The sequence below is a fragment of the Eriocheir sinensis genome, chromosome 36, assembly GCF_024679095.1.
Source record: "Eriocheir sinensis breed Jianghai 21 chromosome 36, ASM2467909v1, whole genome shotgun sequence".
Taxonomy (NCBI): Eukaryota; Metazoa; Arthropoda; class Malacostraca; order Decapoda; family Varunidae; genus Eriocheir; species Eriocheir sinensis.
The window spans coordinates 16,892,992-16,912,890 of record NC_066544.1 but is presented as its reverse complement, the minus strand read 5'-3'; the positions used below and the strand labels follow the sequence as shown (position 1 = coordinate 16,912,890).

Sequence of the window (19,899 nt, the reverse complement as noted above, 5' to 3'; positions counted from 1 at the left end):
AAAAAAAGTAAAGACATAAGGGAATAAGGAAAGAAGACTGATGGAAGAGTAGGAGGAGTAGGACAAGGACGAGGAGGAGGACATAATGCTTAAGTCCCTCATAGAAACAAACAGGAATAGGAGAAGAGACTCAAAGAAAACGGAGGAGCTATGCGGAAGAAATAGAGGAAAAGGCAAAACTTACGTAACATGGGAAAGAAGAAGAGGAGAAGGAGGAAGTGGAGAAAAGGTGATAACAGAGAATAACGTAATGAAGAAGAATAAATAATAATGGATAACAGAAAAAAACGGGAAGAAAAAATGAAGCAAAAAAATGACTGGAATTTAGCGAATGAGGAAGAGGAAGAAGAGGAAGAGGAGGAGGGGAAAGAAAAAGAATAAGTATGAATAAGAGAATGAGAAAGAGAGGAAGAGAAAGAGAGAAAGATAGGGTGGTGGAGTTTATAGGTGATGGGAGGTGGTGGTGGTGGTGAATAGGGAGGGAACGAATGAGAGAAATAAGAGAGGAGAGAAAGACAGAGAGAGAGAGGAGTGAGTGGTGGAGTTAGTATATGGGTGGAGTTGGTGGTGGAGGAGGTGGAGGTGGTGGTGTTGGTGTTGAATAGGGAGGTAACAAATGAGAGAAAAATGAGAAGAAAGACAGAGAGAGGAAAGTGGAGTTAGTTAGTATATGGGTGGAGTAGATTGTGGAAGTGGAGTTGATGGTGGTTGTGGTGTTGAATAGGGAGGAAACGAATGAGAGGGAGACAAATAATAGAAGAGAGAAAGACAGAGAGAGCAGAGGGGAGGTGTTAGTATTATGGGTGGAGTTGATGGTGGAGTTGGAAGTGGAGGAGTTGTTGAAAGTGGAGTTGGTGGAGGAGTTGGTGGTGGAGGTGACAGTCAGGCTTACGACACACGCGAAAGTCGAGACAAGACGAAGCATTGCCAGCAGAACAACATAAGGACAAGGTGTTTACAGGTATGAGCTCTCCCCCGCCCCCCTCCCCCCCCCCCCTTTACCTTGCCTTCTCACCTATCCCTATTCTCTCCCTTTCTATCAATCTGTCTATTACTAACCTATTTATCTCTCTACCTCTATCTATCTATCTATCTATATTTCTACCTACTACTACTTCTACTACTACTACTGCTACTTGCTTTCTTGTCTCCCTATTTATCAGCCTTTCTCTACCCTCCTCCTCCTCCTCTTCCTCTTCTTCCTCCTCCTACTCCTTTCGTATTTTCCTTTCCATCATTCTTTCTGATTCCTTTCCTTTTCTTTTTTCTTCACCTATTTTTTTTTCAATTCTCCACTTCCTCCTCCTCCTCCTCTTGCTCCTCCTCCTCCTCCTCTTCCACATCCTACTTTCTTCTTCTCTCCTGGTTTCTCTTCTTCCTTCACTTTCTCCTCAACATCCTACCTTGCTTTCTTCCTCTTTCTTTTTCTCCTCCAAACTTTCCTTCCCTCTTTCTTTGTCTCACATTTCTTACTTTCTTTCTTTTCCCTCCGATCTTCCATATTTTCCTCTCTCTCTCTCTCTCTCTCCCCCAAGGGCACAATCAGCTGTGTCCATAAACAAACAAACAAAAAATAAACAAACGGACAAACTAACGCTACTTCTTCCACCTGTCCGCCCACTCAGGTAAACAAATCTCTCTCTCTCTCTCTCTCTCTCTCTCTCTCTTTATAGGTATCGCTCTGGTGATTGCACTCTTAAGCACACACACACACACACACACACACACACACACACACACACACACACATACACACACGGAGAGACCTATTCTTCCTTCTCCTATTCCTCTCCTTCCTAATCCTCCCTTCCTTCCTCCATCTCCTCTTCCTATACCTCCTTCCTACCTCCTCCTCCACCTCCAACACCATCACCTCCTCCTCCTCCTCCTCCTCCTCCTCCTCTTAGCCACCCAGCCGTAACACCACCACCACCACCACCATCACCACCACCACCTCAACACCGCCCCTTATGCCTCGCTGTTGGCACTGTAGGCAATAAAGTCCACTCGGGCAGACGAGGCCACGCCGGATGTGGTTATATTAGAGGGGGGGCGGGGGGGGGGAGGGAGGGGAAGGAGGGGAGAGAAGGGGGGGTGCAAGTGGAGGGGGGTTAGCAGCAGAGGTAGTGGTGGTTGTGGTGGTGGTGGTGTGTACACGTGTCTCTGTGTGTGTGTGTGTGTGTGTGTGTGTTGGTTGGAGTGAGAGGACGAGGAGGAGGAGGAGGAGGAACGGAGGAGAGGGAAGGAGGGAGACAGGGAGGAGAGATGGAGAGAAGGGAGGTGAGGTGAGGTAAGAGGGAGAGAGAGGAGGGAGAGAGGAAGGGAGAGGGAGAGAGGGAGGGAGAAAAAAGGAGTTATCATATGCTGCAATTTAATCTCCCTTCTCCCTATTCCCCCATTTACCACATCTCTTACTTGTTCCTCATCTTCCAAGCCACGAACGAAAGAAAGAAGTGGAGAGGAAAATTGATAAATGGGGGAAGAGAGAAGTGAGGAGAAAGAAATATAATGAAATGTGAATAAAAATGGGAAATTGATATTATGAAAAGGTGGACAGCTGTCTCTCTCTCTCTCTCTCTCTCTCTCTCTCTCTCTCTCTCTCTCTCTCTCTCTCTCTCTCTCTCTCTTAGTACGTCTTAATTTCTTCATTTTCGCTGAGTGTATGATGAGGAGAGACATGAGGAGGAGGAGGAGGAGGAGGAGGAGGAGGAAGAAAGGAGGAGGAGGATGGGGGGTGAGTAGGTTATGAGATCAGTACTTTACCTATCTTCCCTTACTCCTCCCTCCTCTCCTCCTCCTCCTTTTCTCCCATTTTCACACGATTCTTCTCCCTTCAGTACTAGTCATCGGTCTAGTAGTACACACACACACACACACACACACACGCACAAGAGAGAAAGGTTAGCGTATGGAGCAGCTACCTTCGTGTGTGTGTGTGTGTGTATGTGTGTTCGTGGGTGTTTATGAGGCTCTGTCGAAGTCTAGCCAAAACGGACCACAGTGAGGGTGATGTGGCTGCACTGCACACACACACACACACACACACACACACACATCCTTAGTTGCTATCTGACATACGTTACGTCATGGTGGGTTGACGACACTTGGTAGAGACAAACCACCTCGCATTCATCTTCCCTGAGCTCATCATTAAGCCGACACACACACACACACACACACACACACACACACACACCTGGTAGCGTCCGTCGTACAGGAATATGAGTGGAATGGAATTGGATTGAAATGATTTAATCGAGATTTAAAGGAGGAGGCAATTAAGAGGACAGACATATTAAGAAATTGAGAGAGGGGACTTGTTTGAAATATCTAAAGAAGTTCAGTTTTCCATACAGGAGCGTGGGTACATGGAATGGACTTAGCAAAGACATTATTATTGAAGCGGGCAGTGTCCATAAAAGGAAGGACAAGCTAGACAAAAATAGATTGGGAGACAGGACTGACCAAGGTTGAGCTCAGGTCCTGTATACTACAAATAGGTAAATACAAGTAGGTACACACACACACACACACACACACACACACACACACACACACACACACACACAGGAAAAACAGAGAACGGAGGTGGAGTGAATGACTGTGAGAAAACGAAGACTTAGAATGGATGACTATACGAGAGGAAATATTGGAGACGCTGGGAGATGAAGCTGTAGTAGTAGTAGTAGTAGTAGTAGTAGTAGTAGTAGTAGTAATAGTAGTGGTAGTAAATAAATGATAACCAATTGTACATGCCGACTTATTAAAGTTTTCCTAAATTCAAAAGTATCAGACAACACAAACAATTACGACACCAACAGTAGCAATGATGACAAACAGAATCCATAATAAACAAAACAAACACTGACTAACAAAAAAAGACAATCCGTTAAACAAAGGAAATCAAAACAAAACAAAACAAAAAAACACCACCAAATCAACACGGAAAAATGAAGCAAAATAAACAAATAAATAAACGCAACATTATTACGAGAGGAAAACAACAAAAATAAATAAAATACACATGATCATTATTCTCCTCGCCTTCCTTCTAATCCTCAAAGACTGCCGCTAAACACATGTTCCAGGAGGAGGAGGAGGAGGAGGAGGTGAGGGCGTATCAAGGTGTTCTAAAGTGGAGTGTTTTGGGCCACTGGCGGGTCACCTGGCACGTGTCTCACCAGGTAGAGGAGAGGTGAGAAAAGGGAGGACAAGGGAAGGTGAGAAGACGGAGGAGGAGGCTTTGGGGGGGAAGGAGAAGGAGGAGGAGGAGGTAAAGAGGTAAGAGAAAGAGGTTTGGTAAAGGAGGAGGAGGAGGAGGAGGAGGAGAGGAGTTATATTTCACCCTCCTCCTTTACCTGGGCGGAAATGGTCCAATTAGCGTGAAATTTACGTTCAGGTTTTCAATTTGACCAACAGCGAGAAGAACTATTATTATTATTATTATTATTTTTTATTTTTATTATTATTATTAGATGGTGTTATTTTTTCTGCCTTTTTTTCTACTGAACTTTTCTTTTTTATTTCCTCGATATTTATTTGTTAGAAAGCGTGATGTTGTTATTGTTATGTTATCCTCGTAGTAGTAGTAGTAGTAATAGTAATAGTAGTAGTAGTAGTAGTAGTAGTAGTAGTAGTAGTAGTAGTAGCGGCATTACAAAAGAAGGAACTGAGTATTGGTTTTCCTCTTAAGTGACCGACCGCAACACACACACACACACACACACACACACACACACATGCCCACACCCCCGACGGCGCTGCTGGTCACTATACCCACCCACCCACACACACACACACACACACACACACACACCTGGGACCATAATTTTTCACCTTCTTACCACACAGATGGAGGTAAAAGAGAGGGAGAGGGAGAGAGGGAGGGAGGAAAACAGTGGAGGAAACAAGAGCAATATATATAATTATTTTTTTTCTTTTTTTCCTTTCGTTTAAGAGTAATGGACTTGAAAGACGTGGAAGATTAATGGTCCTGCTTTATTTTCGGTCTCCACTATTATCATTATTATTATTATTATTATTATTATTATTATTATGAAGAAGAAGAAGAAGAAAAAGCCATCACTGTAATAAAAATCTGTGGTTCAATTTTGCTTCACTAACTTGTATTCTCCTATTCAGAACAACTTCACCTATTGTTCCCTGCCTTGCCTTATTTCTCCTCCTTCTCAGCCTCCATGACCTTATTCCTTCTAACCTAACCTTCCCTACAACACAAACTTAAAACGTGTGTAAAAAAAAAAACTACGCACTATTTTCCATCAACTTGTCTTGCTTAACCTTTATTTTTTTACACAGAAGGAGACAGCTCAAGCAAAAAAAAATAAAGAAAAGAAAAACGCAAGAAATAAAGCCCGCAACATTACTTTTTCGCCGTTCATTCTTCCTATGTCTACCGATTCTTGGCGTTTCTCTATTCATTTCCCTCTAATTTAACTTCCCGATAGGAACAAACATAAAATGGGAGTCTATAAAAAACGCCTCCAGTTATTCAGAGGAGCTTGTAACGCTTTCTTCCTTCTCCACCTAATTTATCCTCCTTCTCAGTTTCCATTACCTAGTGCCTTCTAACCTAACCTCCCTGAAACACAAACTTAAGATAAAAAACAAAATATAAAAAAAAAAAAAAAGTGTCCACGTAACCCCTGGGGGGACTCGAACCCCCAATCCCTGGCTTAGGAGGCCAATGCCTTATCCATTAGGCCACAGGGGCGGTGCGTATAACAAGGAAGAAAAAACGTTTAGTTAGATCGCAAACGTTAGTAAACCGTTGACTTATTATTGGGTGTTGTTGTAAGGGATGTTATGTTATTGCAAGGGTTATTTAAGGTTTTTAGGAAGGATTGAAGACGCGATTTATGGGCTGGTGGTGTCTGGTAACCGTGGAATGTTTGTTATACACACACACACACACACACACACACACACACACACACACACACACACACTCTCTCTCTCTCTCTCTCTCTCTCTCTCTCTCTCTCTCTCTCTCATGGAAAAGAGTAAAAGGAGGTGGAAGGAAAGGAAAGGAAGGAATAGGAAGAGAAATTAATGAAAACGCAAACGGCTGGCAGCGGTGCGAAGAGGAAGAGGAGGAGGAGGAAGATAAGGAAGGAAGGGAGGCAGGAGAAACAGTAAGCAAACGAGAGGAAACGTGAGACAAGAATATAAGAAAATGGAGAGAAAAAGAACATAAGTAAAAGGACACACACACACACACACACACACACACACAAGAAATCAATGTTCCCGCGCTGGCCGGCTGACTGGGTGGCTGGCGTGTGTGTGTGTGTGTGTGTGTGTGAGCGGAGGAAGAAGTGTACACTGAAAAATGAAACACGTACACACTCATCTGGAACAGAGGTGCACACACACAAACACACGCACACACACAGACGGAGAAGAGGTAGTAGTAGTAATAGTAGTAATAGAAGTAGTAGTAGTAGTAGTAGTCGTAAAATAAAATAATAGCCAATCTCTTACACCTTCCACCCCTTAACTAACTCTATTTCTCCCTATTCCTCTTATTCCTCCTTTATTCTTACCTCTCTCTCCCTTCCTTCACTCCTTTCCTTCACTAACACAGCTTCAACATCCTTCTCCCTTAGTGTAAAAGGTATGGTAACCCCTGGTGGGACTCGAACCCACAATCCTTGGCTTAGGAGGCCAATGCCTTATCCATTGGGCCACAGGGGCGAGTAGCATTGCCTCGCGCCCCCGAGTTGAGAGTATTTCATTCAATATTATCAATAATTTTTAAGTGTTCCAGGCGTGGTGTGAGGGTGATGAGGGGATGGAGAAGTGGGTAAGGGATTGAACTCTGATGTATGTGCTTCTACGTGTCTTAAAATCCTCAAGGGTACGTTTAATTTGATATTTTTTTGGTCTATATCCTCCTCAAGTACCCATATATCCTTGGCCAATGTGACGGAGGTGAGCAGTGAGGCCACGTGCAGCTATTACGTATGCCTCTAACTCTACCTTTTCCACATTTTTCCACTACTTGCGTTTTATTTGTCTTTTTAGCCTTTTCTCTTTCCCAGGCAGCCATTCATCGACCAGCTTCGGCCAATATAATGTGACGGAGATGAGCACCGAGGGCCACGCGTACCTTTTGGATATGCCCCAACTCTTACTTTATTTCCCTTCCTGAGATCGTGAGGTTGGCCGTGGGATAGGTCTGAGGATACCGTCTGAGGCGCGGGTATAAAGGACTGCAGGCAGAGGGACTATGGGAGGTAAACGGGATGGGAGTGAAGAAGGGGTAAAAGTGAAGGGGTAGTGGTGATGAGGGGGTGGAGGTGAAGGGGGTAGCGGGGATGAGGGAGATGCAGCTGGGGTATCACTCATGGGGGCATGCGGGGTCTAGGGGGGGGGGGGGTTAATTTTTTTTTTGGGGGGGGGGGCACTGCATGTAAGAATTGATGTTTTTTTTTTTAAATCATTATTGGGAAGGGTTTATCTTCAATATTTAGAAGTTTTTTATTATGAATTATTATCAATTTTAATGTTTTTTGAGAATCTATCAATCCTACAGCCGCTTTCTATCCTTCAATCTATTTTTCAAGCTATCTATCATTTCCTTCTTTCTATCCTTTCTTCCTTCAGTCTATCAATCTTTCATTCAATCTTTCCTTTCTTCCCATGCTTTCCACCATACATTCTCTCTTCCTATTTTTCCTTTCTTCCATCTGTCAGTCCTTCTTTATTTCAATTTTCAACTAATCAATTTCATCTTTTTTCTCCTTTTTCTCCTTTCACCTTTCCTTTCTTGCTTTTTCAGTTTCGGTTTCAAGTCCCCCCTCTCTCTCTCTCTCTCTCTCTCTCTCTCTCTCTCGTCCCTGGAATCCGTCTCGCTTCACGCACGGGGAGCGAAAGAGAACCAACGAACCTACGAACGGAACACACACACACACACACACACACACACACACACACACACACACACAATCCCCGCTCCCTGATTGGCTAACGTGACTTCCTCCCAACCAATCACAGGCCGCCACGTCACCGCCTGGAGCCAATAGGAATTCAGAGATAGACGTTCTTTTCTTTTTTCTCGATATTTTCAACCTTTTTTTCTCTCTCTTAATTGAAAGTCTATTTTTTGGCGCTAATTGTTGAAGGTAATTTGCCGTTTACTGTTAATTTTATGGCGGCCATTGTGCGAAGATTACGTCATTATGCGATCTTCTCTCTCTCTCTCTCTCTCTCTCTCTCTCTCTCTCTCTCTCTCTCTCTCTCTCTCTCTCTCTCTCTCTTCTTCTCCATTTATTTCTTCATTATCATCCTTATTTTTTCACTTTCGTTATTGGCCATTCCTCTCTTTCTTTCCCAAATGAAAATAAATAAATAAAGGAAGGAGGAGAAAGAGGAGGAGGAGGAGGAGGAGGAGGAATGAAAACAAGGACAAGGACAAGGACAAAAAAATGAAAATAACGAAAAAGGACAAAAAAGAAAATAAGAAAAACGGAGAACAAAAAGAAAAAGAACAAGACCAAAGATTGAAGGACTGACGAGGAGGAGGAGAAAGAAGAGGAAGAAGAAGAGAAGAGGAGGAAGAGGTGGTGGAGGAGGAGGAGGAGGATACCTGATGCTAAGTCACGTGCGGGAGGAGGAAGGGGAAGAGGAGGAAGAGGAAGGAGGAGGGAGGAGGGAGAGGAGTGTCAAGGTGTGAGGGGAAGGGACAAAGGGGAAGCGGGGGGGGGGGGGGAGAAGGAGGAGGAGGAGGAGGAGGAGGAGGGAAGGTCATATAGAGGGGGGGAGGTCAAGTGAGGGGTCAGGTTATAGTTCAGAGGGAGGAGGAGGAGGAAGAGGGGGAGGGGAGGAGGAGGTGCAGCTGACCGTCTGTCCCCCATGATTTGTTGGGGGGGAGGGGAGGGGAGGGGAGAGGAGGGGAGGGGAAGGGGAGGAAAGGTAAGGGGGAAAAAATTAATTACGGATAAATGAAGTGGAGGTTAAAATGGTGCGTAAATATTCTCTCTCTCTCTCTCTCTCTCTCTCTCTCTCTCTCTCTCTCTCTCATCAATATATTACTACTACTACTAATAATAATAATAAAAAGAAGAAGAAGAAGAAGAAGAAAAAGAAGAAGAAGAAGAAGAAAAAGAAGAAGAACAACAACAACAACAATAATGAACACCTTAAAACCAATACTAGCTTTTCCTCCCCTCTCACCTCCCCTTCTCCCCATCCCCCCTTCCCTTCTCCCTCCCCATCTCTTCTCCCCTCCCTTCCTCCTCTCCCTTCCCATAGTCTCCCCTCCTCCCCCCCCCCTTACCTTACCTTACCCTCTCCTCCATCCTCCCCTCCTCCCCTCGCCGCGGTGCCTCAAAGGGTAGCCACGGTGACCCTCGTGAACATAAATCGTGGCCGCCTCACAACAGGTCAAGGCGGGGTCAATTGGCGGCCGGCGAGGTCACGGGAGGGGGAGAGGAGGGAGTGGAAAGTGGAGGGAGGGGAATGGAGGGAGAGAGGAAAGGCGGGGAAAGGAAGGGAAAGAAGGAGAGGAAGAGGAAGAAAGAATATATAGGAATGTAGGAGGTGAATGAGAAGGGAGGAAGAGGATTGAAGGGGAATGGACTGGAAAAGGAAGGAAGGGGAAAAGAGGGGAAAGAGGGAGGGAGAAAGGATGGAGAATAGAGGGGAATGGAGAGGAAAACTGAGGACACAGAGGGGGGAAGAGGAAGGAGGGAAAAGAATGGAGGGGAATAGAAGGGAATGAAAGGAGGAGTGAATGGAATGGAACAAAGCCTCAGAACACGAGTGACTGTCCTTCCTACACCCACCCACACAGACTCATTTAGTGTCTCTCCTAGGCCCGTATTCTTAAACCTCCCGACGCCCATGCACATACATTTAACAAGGGTTTCGTGGGATTTGCGGGCATTTCCAGGGGTAGTTTTAGGACCTTGGTGGTAGACTGACCCTTCCTCTGTACCGCGAACGTAAACAAACACTCATGGAGACGCGTTTGACCTCTTATTTTGCCTTTAGAAATGATGGATGCAAGAGAAGGGAGCGTCGAACAATACCGACCCTATACACCTAACTCTTTGAAAAACTGGGTTATGACGGGGAGGATAATAACAAGCATCATCTATGGGAGTGTAAGTAAGGGGCGATCACTCGTAACACGACTAACACAAATGGCTCAGAACACGAATGGTTGTCCTGCCTACACACACATACCAACACCCATTTAGCCGCCTTCCCTCCCTTACTAAGAGCGGGCACGAGGGGAAGGGTCAGTCTGGCCGCCCTTGTGACCTAACACGTGGCGGGGTCAATGAGGGGAAGGGAGGAGAGGGTAAAGAGGAAGGAAGGAAAGGGAAGAAAAGGGGTAAGAAGGAAGAATAGGGGGAAGGGGAGGAAGAGGAAGAAGATGGGAAGGAAAGGAAGTCGTAGGGAAAAGAGAGCAAAGAGGAAGGAGAACGAAAGAGGAGTACTTAAGTAATGAGAAATGGGACGAAGGGAGGGAAGGGGTGAGAGGAGAGGAAGGGAGGGGAAAAGGGGAGGAAGGGGAGAGAGGGAGGGTAGAGGAGAAAGAGGATATGAGTAGAAAAGTAAGAAGAAAGAGGAAAGGAGAAGATAAAGAGAAAGAGGAAGAGGACGAGAAAAGAAATGGGTAAAAAGAATAAAGGAAGAAAGAAAGGGGTAGAAGGAAGGGGTAGTGGGAAGGGAAAGGAGAAGTGGAAGGAGAAGGAAGAAGGGGAAGGAAGAAGGGGAACGGGAAAGGGAAGAGGAATGGGAAGGGAAAAGAAGGGTAAGAACGGAAGTCTTTGTAGAATATAGAATTGTGTGTGTGTGTGTGTGTGTGTGTGTGTGTGTGTGTGTGTGTGTGTGTGTGTGTGTGTGTGTGTGCTTGTCGAATGCACACACACACACACCTGCCACGGAAGAGGAGCGAGGAGGAGGAGGCGGAGGAGGAGGAGGAGGAGGAAGAGGAGGAGGAGGAGGAAGGAGAAGGGGGAGGGGTACAGACCACCCACCAAGAAGCGATACAAACACGCTGATGGAGGAGGAGGAAGAGGAGGAGGAGGAAGAGGAGGAGGAGGAGGAGGAGGAGGAGGAAGAGATGACTATTGAGGAAAATGAGATGTATAAGGTGTTGTGTATTGGAGGAGGAGGTGGTTGTGGTGGTGGTTGTGGTGGTGGTTGTGGTGGTGGTGGTGGTGGTGGTGGTGGTGGTGGAGGAGGAGGTTAATTGAAGTGGAGGTAAACAGAGGAGGTGGAGAAGAGAGGAGGAAAGAAGAGGAGAGGAAAGGAGAGGAGAGAGAAGAGAAAAGAGAAGAGAAATGTTGAGGAGAAAAAGTACCGTAAGAGAAGAGGAAAAAAATGAGAGGAGGGGAGAGAAGAATGGCGGAGAGAAAAAAAGACAGGAGGAAAAGAGAAAAAAAGAAGAGGGAAAAGAGAGCAAAGGAATGGAGAGGGGAAGGAAAAAAAGAGTAAGTTATCCCATCCCTATCATTCTTCCCTTCCCCTCCCCTTTCCCCTTCCCATTCCCCTCTACTCCCCTTCATAATAATAATAATAATAATAATAATAATAATAATAATAATAATAATAATAATAATAATAAAAATCGCGAATTGCTACGAGATTTCCATTTAGTTTGTGGTGGAATTTATCAGAGAGAGAGAGAGAGAGAGAGAGAGAGAGAGAGAGAGAGAGAGAGAGAGAGAGAGAGAGAGAGAGAGAGAGAGAGAGAGAGAGAGAGAGAGAGAAAGGGGGGTAGGCTCGTTTGCAGGAACAAAGGGGGCAACCGCAGCATAACGAGAGGGGAAGTGAAAGGGGAGAAGGGAAAGGAAGGGAAAGGGGAAGGGTGTGAATGAGAGAGAGAGAGAGAGAGAGAGAGAGAGAGAGAGAGAGAGAGAGAGAGAGAGAGAGAGAGAGAGAGAGAGAGAGAGAGAGAGAGAGAGAGAGAATGATAAAAGATAAATGGTAAATAATAAATTGTAAATGACAAATGATAACACACACACACACACACACACACACACACACACACACACACACACACACACACACACACACGTTGCAGACACATGTGAACGCCGGCCACGGATGCCACACGCTCACTGACAGCCCGATTAATGAGGGGGGACGGGGTAGGGAGGGAGGAGGAGGGTGGGGAGGAGGAGGGAGAGGAGAGGGGAAGAAGTGTAGGGTAAGGTTAGTTAGTATAGAATAAGGAGGGAGAAAGTATAGGGAAAAGGGGAGTGGAAGGGGATTAGGATGGGGAAGGAAGGGGGATGGGGAAGGAAGGGGAGAGTGGGGAAGGTCGTATAGGGATAAGGAGGTAGAAGGTATAAGGGGATTAGCGTTAGGGGAAGGAAAGGGGGATGAGGGGAATGAATGGGGAAGGAATGGGGAAGAAAGAGGTGAGGGGAAGGAAAGGAAAGGAAAGGGGAAGTAAGGGGAAATGAGGAAGAGGAAAGAGAAAGGAAAGAGGAGGAAGGAGGTAAGTCAGGTAAGGGAAGTAAGAGGTAAGAAGGAAAAGTGAGGGGATGGGGAAGGGAGGGAGAGGGGAAGGGAGAAGAGGGGAAGAGGAAAGAGGTAGATAAGGGAGATGGGTGGGGGAGGATGAATGAGGGGAAGGGAGGAGAGGGGAAGGGAGGAGAGGGGAAGAGGGGAGAGGAGGAGAGGGGAAGAGGAAGGGGAGAAGGGGAGAGAGAAGAGGGGAGAGGTAGATAAGGGAGATAGGTGAATGGTAGAGGCGGATAAGGGGATGATAAATGAGGGGAGAGAAGAGGGGAGAGGAGAGGGGAGGGGAGGAGGGGAGGGGCAGAGGAAGGGGAGAAGGGCACTCATTCTCCACGCCCATGCCACGCCCCATCCCACGCCCTCATTCTCTGGCTAATTGGGCACGGGAGGACCTTTCTCTCTCTCTCTCTCTCTCTCTCTCTAATGCATGTGTGGGTATTTTCAACCTTGCAAATATAGATCTTGCTTTTTTTTATGCTTGTTTTTTTTTGCTTCGCTGTGTCGTAATTATAATGATGATGACAGTATGGATGGGAAAGGGAGGAGGAAAAACAGGGAGAGGGAAGAAAAGATTAGGAGGAAAAGGAGGAGGGAGAATTACGAGGAAAGAAAGGAAGGATGATGATGATGGTGTCAGACTGAAGGAAGATATAAGAGAGAAATAAGAAATGATAGACGCAGCTTCATCCTTCTAAGTTATCGATGTAAATATGAGAATGACGAACTGAGAGGAAAATGGAAATAAATAATAATGAAATAATCTAACAGAGGCAGATTCTCCCTTCCAATACATAGTTACCAATACAGAAATGAATATAGACAAACCGAAAGAGAAATAAGCAAATATGAGAATGACGAACTGAGAGGAAAATAGAAATGAAAAATAACAAAATAATCTAACCGAGGCAGATTCTCCCTTCCAACATATAGTTACCAATACAGAAATGAATATAGACAAACCGAAAGAGAAATAAGTAAATAAAAATAATGAAAAAAATAACACTGATATCCTCACCATACCAAAAGTTACCAACACACACAAAAAATCATCAGATAATAAAAGTAATGAACGATGAAATAACAAAACCATAAAAAATAAATACAATGAAAATAAAATAATAAAAAAACAATAGACAGCTTCACCACACCAAAAATTATCAATACAAAAATAAAATGACAAATTGAAAAATAAAAAAATAAAAAATGCATGAAATATCTCCCCCCATTGCCTGGCTAGAGTGAGTGCCAAGGGATGCCAGAGAGTGCCACGCGGTGACTTATGGCCCAGCTTCCACGGGGGAAATGAGGCGTGAAGTGTCTGTGTGAGGGGAGCCCAGGGGAAGCGAGGGGAAGCGACGGGTGGGGAAGGGGAGAGGAAGGGAGGGAAGGGAAGGGAAGTGAGGGAAAGGGAGGGAAGAGAAGGAGTGAGGAGAAAGGGAAGATAAGCGAAGGAAAGGGAAGAAATGGGAAGGGAAAAGAGAGGAGCGTTAGAAAATGGAGAGAAAGGGGAGGGAGAGGAGGGGAAGGAAGGGAGGGAAAGAGAGGGAAAAGAAGGGAGGAAAGGAGTAAGGAGAAAGGGGAGTATAGGGAGGATAAGCGAAGGAAAGGGGAAAAATGGGAAGGGAAAGGAGAGAAGCGTTAGAAAGAGGAGAGAAAGGGAAGGGAGGGAAAAGGAAGGAGGGGAGGCGAAGGAAAGCGAAGGGTAGGGAAAGGGATAGGAAAGGAAGACACTGAGAGGGAAGGGAGAAGTAGAAAAGATAAAGGAAGGAAAGTGGAGAGAAAGGGAAGGGAATGAAGGGGAAGGAAGGGAAGGAGAGGGGAACTGAAGGGAGGCGAAGGAAAGAGAAGCGTAGGGAAAGGGAGAGGAAAGGAAGACACGGAGAGGGAAGGGAGGAGGAGGAAAGATAAGGGAAGGAAAGTGGAGGGAAGACAAGATAAGGGAATAAGAGAGACTGAAAGGAAAGGGGAAAGACAGGGAAGAGGAAGAAAGGATTGGGAAGAAAAAAAAAGGAGGAGGAAAATGAGGAAAGCTGAAGAGAAAAATAGGTGTGTGTGTTTCTGTATGTGTGTGTGTGTGTGTGTGTGTGTGGGCGGGTATCTGACACCCACACACAGCCGCCCGCCATGTCAGGATTTCCACCTCGACGCACACACACACACACACACACACACACACACACACACACACACACACACACACTGGAATGTTCGTTAGAAATACTGAAATAAAAAGAAATAAAAAAATAAGAACTAGAGTAATTACGATAAATACTACTACTACTACTACTACTACTACTACTACTACTACTACTACTACTACTACTAATACTAATAATAATAATAATAATAATAATAATAATGAACCGAAGCAGCAAAGGGAGAATAAGTATAAATCATAGGAGTTATTTTTAAGAGGAGGAGGAAGACCAGAAAGAAGAGGAGGAGGAGGAGGAGGAGGAGGAGGAGGTAAAGAAGACATTTACGACTGAGAGGGAGAGAGAGACAAGAAGATTCGCCACACGTTTGTTTTACGAGGCTGAGTGTACTTAATGAGAGAGAGAGAGAGAGAGAGAGAGAGAGAGAGAGAGAGAGAGAGAGAGAGAGAGAGAGAGAGAGAGAGAGAGAGAGAGAGAGAGAGAGAGAGAGAGAGAGAGAGAGAGATCACTGGTTTTGTAATTTTTTTCCATAGTTGTGTAACCTTAATTCTCTCTCTCTCTCTCTCTCTCTCTTTTTTTTCACTTTTTTTTCCTCAACTGATATTCGTGTGTGTGTCAGTGTGTGTGTGTGTGTGTGTGTGTGTGTGTGTGTGTGTGTGTGTGTCAGCGTGTGTGTGTGTGTGTGTGTGTGTGTGTGTAAACGTAACTTGAGAGAAGACTGTCAACTCCTCTCTCTCTCTCTCTCTCTCACTCTCTCAGAGAGAGAGAGAGAGAGAGAGAGAGAGAGAGAGAGAGAGAGAGAGAGAGAGAGAGAGAGAGAGAGAGAGAGAGAGAGATTTGTTAAACTTACTCTCTAATTAAGGGATTAAGGCCGTGTGTGTGTGTGTGTGTGTGTGTGTGTGTTTATGTGCGTGATCCTTCTTGACATAACCACAGCCACTGCACACACACACACACACACACACACACACACACACACACACACTCTATCTCTCTCTCTCTATCTCCAAATTATCTCTAACACACAAACCATTTTTTCTTCCTCTTACTCCTCCTCCTCCTCTTCCTCTTCCTCCTCACAAACACACTCACACAAACACACTCACACAAACACACACACCACCACCATTTCTTCCTGCTCCTCATACTCAACCCCCTCCTCCTCCTACTCCTCCTTCTTCCTCCTCCTCATTGATTCCTCCCTCCGCTCCCCGTGTCCAATCGCCTTCAATTGTCCAAACAAGCCCACCAATAAGGACACGCTTTAATCCGCTCTTACACGCTTGGACACGCCCGGCCAGACACCAGCGCTCCGGCCAGTCAGGGAGGAGGATACAAGGCCCGTGGGAGAGGAAGGCCGGTTGCTGTTGGTGGAGGGATGGAAGGGGCGGGGCGTAGGCTGGCTGTATACCTTGGTTGGTCGATTTCACGGTTCTTTATGTGTTTGGGTTGTGTCTGTGTGTGTGTGTGTGTGTGTGTGTGTTCTTTCTTGTGGTGTCTGTCTTTCTCTGTCTTTCTCTGTCTGTGGTGATCTTTCCTCTCCTCTTCCCTTTACTAATTCTAGCTTTCTTTCTCCTCCTCCTCTTCCTCCTCTTCTTCTTCTTCCTCTTCCTCTTTTTATAAATATGACTCACGAAACATCTTCCTCCTCTCTCCTTCTTTATTTTCCTTCCTTTTCTTCTCCTCCTCCTCCTCCTTCTCTTTCATTTATTTTTCTTTACTGTTCCTTCCATCATAATTGCCTTCTCCTCCTTCTCTATTATTCTTCCTTTCTTCCTTTACTTTTTTATACTGCCATCCTCCTCCTCCTCCTCCTCCTCCTCCTTTCTTCATAGTGAGTAAACGCTGCATGGGATGACGACTTGATACACAAAAAAGAACAAACACCTCCTCCTCCTCCTCCTCCATCTCTTCCCCTCCTCCTCCTCCTCCCACACACACGGAGGCACACAGAGGAGGCATAAATCAGTCGGCGGAGACGCGGTGCTTTGAGAGCCTCGTGATGAAGTGTGTCAAGGGTGGCGATGGTGGTGGTGGTGGTGGGCCGCCACACACACACACACACACACACACACACTCACACACACACATACAGACATACACACACACAATAGACATACACATTCTAGTATACACACACGCAGCACATATATTCTGGTACACACACACACACACACACACACACACACACACACACACACACACACACACACACACACACACGGTAGACATACACACTCTGGTATACACACACACATATATTCTGGTACACACACACACACACACACACACACACACACACACACACACACACACACACACACACACACACACACACGGTAGAAATACACATTCTAGTATACACACACGCAGCACATAATTATATTCTGGTACACACACACACACACACACACACACACACACACACACACACACACACACACACACAGGAACACAAACTAAGGTGCACACATAAATACATACACACTCACACTCATTATCTATACATCAGGTACACATAGAGAGGTATACATATTCACACACATACGCACACACAAGTATACATGCTCAGGGATACACACAGAGGAAATCACACGCACACATACACACTTAGGTACACATAGACGTACACACGAAGATTCATTCACATACACGCACACAAACAGGCAAGTACGTATGTATGTATGTATGTATGTAATGTATGTATGTATGTATGTATGTATGTATGTATAAGATAAAAAAAAGTGTTGGATTCTCAGTAAAAAAAAAAGACGAAACATGAAAAAATAACAAAATAAATAAATAACGAAAACAGAAAATAAAAACAAAATAAATAATAAAAATAAAAAAGAAAAAAAGAAAACCAAGAGAAACCGGAAGGAAAGTATTCAATCTCCCCTTCCTGATCTCTCTAACCCTTTTCCCTCCCTTCGTCTCCCTCTCTCTCCCTTCCTCCCCTCCCCCGTACTTGTCTCCCCATCGTTACCTCTCCCTCCCTCACACCCATAATTACCCCCTTCACTAATGGCCTAATTGTCGAGGTAACAGATAGTGATAGGTAGCCAGATAGGTAGGTAGGGGGGTAAGGTAGGGTGGTAGAGGATGGTAGTGGGTGGTAGTGTTTGGGCGGGTGTATGGTTGGGTGGTAGTAGTAGTAGTAGTAGTAGTAGTAGTCATCATTCCTCAATATCCTCAGTCCGTTAAACCGATTTTTAGGGAGGACTTCGTTATTTTTTCCTATCTTCCTCTGCAGGGCTGTTCACGCAAAGGCCCGCCACCTACTGCTATGTGAATCCGCCACAAATATATATTCCAGCTTATATTCAACACCTTCATCACACAGGAGTAACAATATCCTACAAATCTCTACGTTTTTTTTAACCCGGATCACGTCACTATAGGTCCATATTCTTAAACGTATCAGACTACCATTACGACTGTTTCCCAAGGCCACAGAGAAGATTAACCGGGTTCTCATGGGTGATTTTCCCGTTCAAGTTGCAGAAGTCGGGCAAAACTATCACTGGGATCACAAAACAGGCCATGAATATCCAAGCACTTCTCCGAGAGCCTTTTCCGTATCACCCACCTCTCACTTCAAACCCAAGACGGATATTTCACTGGACTTTTTAACGATTCCTGACCTCAACAGTGTCCTCTCTATAAGCCAGCCATGCCCCCGTCACCTCCATGCACCCTACCTGTGACGCTGAAGGTAAATTGATTAAGGTTTTGTGGAGGGAAGTGGTAGGGATGGTGACTTTGATGATAGTGATGGTGAATGATAGTGAAGATTATGGTGGTGGTGATGGTGGTGATGTAGTGACGGTGTTGTTGTTGTTGTTGTTGGTGGTGGTGAGTATAGCGGGGTGGTGATGATGGAGGTGGAGGTGGTATAACTTTCAAGAGAGTGATGTTGGTGAATCATGGTGAAGGTATAATGATGGTGGTGATAGTGAGTGTGGTTGGGATAGTGGTGGTGGTGGTGGTGGTGGTGATACTAATGGTAATTGTTTAGGTGGAAATAAGTGGGAGAGAGAATGTGACACTTACATAGTACTAGCTGGGAGGGGGAAGGAAGGAAGGAAGGCAGGAAAAAAGGGAAAAATAAAGGAAAGGAGGAAAATAAAGGAAAAGAGGGTGTTAGTGATGATGATAATGATAAGGAAAGAAGGAAGAAAGGAAGGAAGGAAGGAAGGAAGGAGAATGGAGAAAAGGGTGTTAGTGATGATGATAATGATAAGGAAAGAAGGAAGGAAGGAAGGAAGGAGAATGGAGAAAAGGGTGTTAGTGATGATAATGATAAGGAAAGAAGGAAGAAAGGAAGGAAGGAAGGAAGGAAGGAAGGAGAATGGAAAGAAGGAAGGAAGAAAGGAAGGAAGGAAGGAAGGAGAATGGAAAGAAGGAAGAAAGGAAGGGAAGAAAGGAAGGAAGAAAGTAAAAAAGAAAGGTAGGAAGGAAAGAAAGAAAAAAAGGAGAAAATAAATAAGGAAAATAAAACTAGCGATGATGATAATTTGATAAAGAAGGAAGAATGAAAGAAAAGGAAAGGAAAGGAAAAGCGAAAAAGAAAAAATGAAGAGAAAGGCGAAAATAAATAGTAAGAAAATAATGTTAGTGGAAATGATGATGATGGAGTTAAGGAAGGTGGTGGTGATGATGGTGATGGTGATGGTGGTGGTGATGATGGTGATGGTGGTGGAGGAGGTGAACCACAAATATTATAGGCCTCTTTTTTTCTCTCCTCGTGGGTGGGAAAATGAATTCGAGGGAGGGAGGGAGAGAGGGAGGGAGGGAGGGAAAAGTAGGCGGAGAGAGGGAGGGACGAAGGAGGGAATGGAGAGAAAGAGATGAATTAGTGAGACAGTTAGTGGTAAGGCAACACCGGAAGTAGAGAGAGAGAGAGAGAGAGAGAGAGAGAGAGAGAGAGAGAGAGAGAGAGAGAGAGAGAGAGAGAGAGAGAGAGAGAGAGAGAGAGAGAGAGAGAGAGAGAGAGAGAGAGAGAGAGAGAGAGAGAGAGAGAGAGAGAGAGAGAGAGAGAGAGAGAGAGAGAGAGAGAGAGAGAGAGAGAGAGAGAGAGAGAGATTATAAGAGAGAGAGAGAGAGTGTGTGTGTGTGTGTGTGTGTGTGTGTGTGTGTGTGTGTGTGTGTGTGTGCGCGAAGTGGAATGAGGGAAAAGAGTGACATGAGGGAGGAATGAGAGTATTAGGCATTATGAGGGGGGTATGAGGCAATA

At 45.2% G+C, this 19,899-nt stretch overlaps 2 non-coding genes across 2 annotated transcripts; both read right to left on the bottom strand.

Moving 5' to 3' along the window:
- Positions 1-5,661: 5,661 nt before the first annotated feature.
- Positions 5,662-5,734, bottom strand: Trnar-ccu (transfer RNA arginine (anticodon CCU)). The gene has a single exon. It is a non-coding gene; the product is annotated as a tRNA-Arg (tRNA).
- Positions 5,735-6,644: 910 nt separating this feature from the next.
- Trnar-ccu (transfer RNA arginine (anticodon CCU)) lies at positions 6,645-6,717 on the bottom strand. The gene has a single exon. It is a non-coding gene; the product is annotated as a tRNA-Arg (tRNA).
- Positions 6,718-19,899: the final 13,182 nt, after the last annotated feature.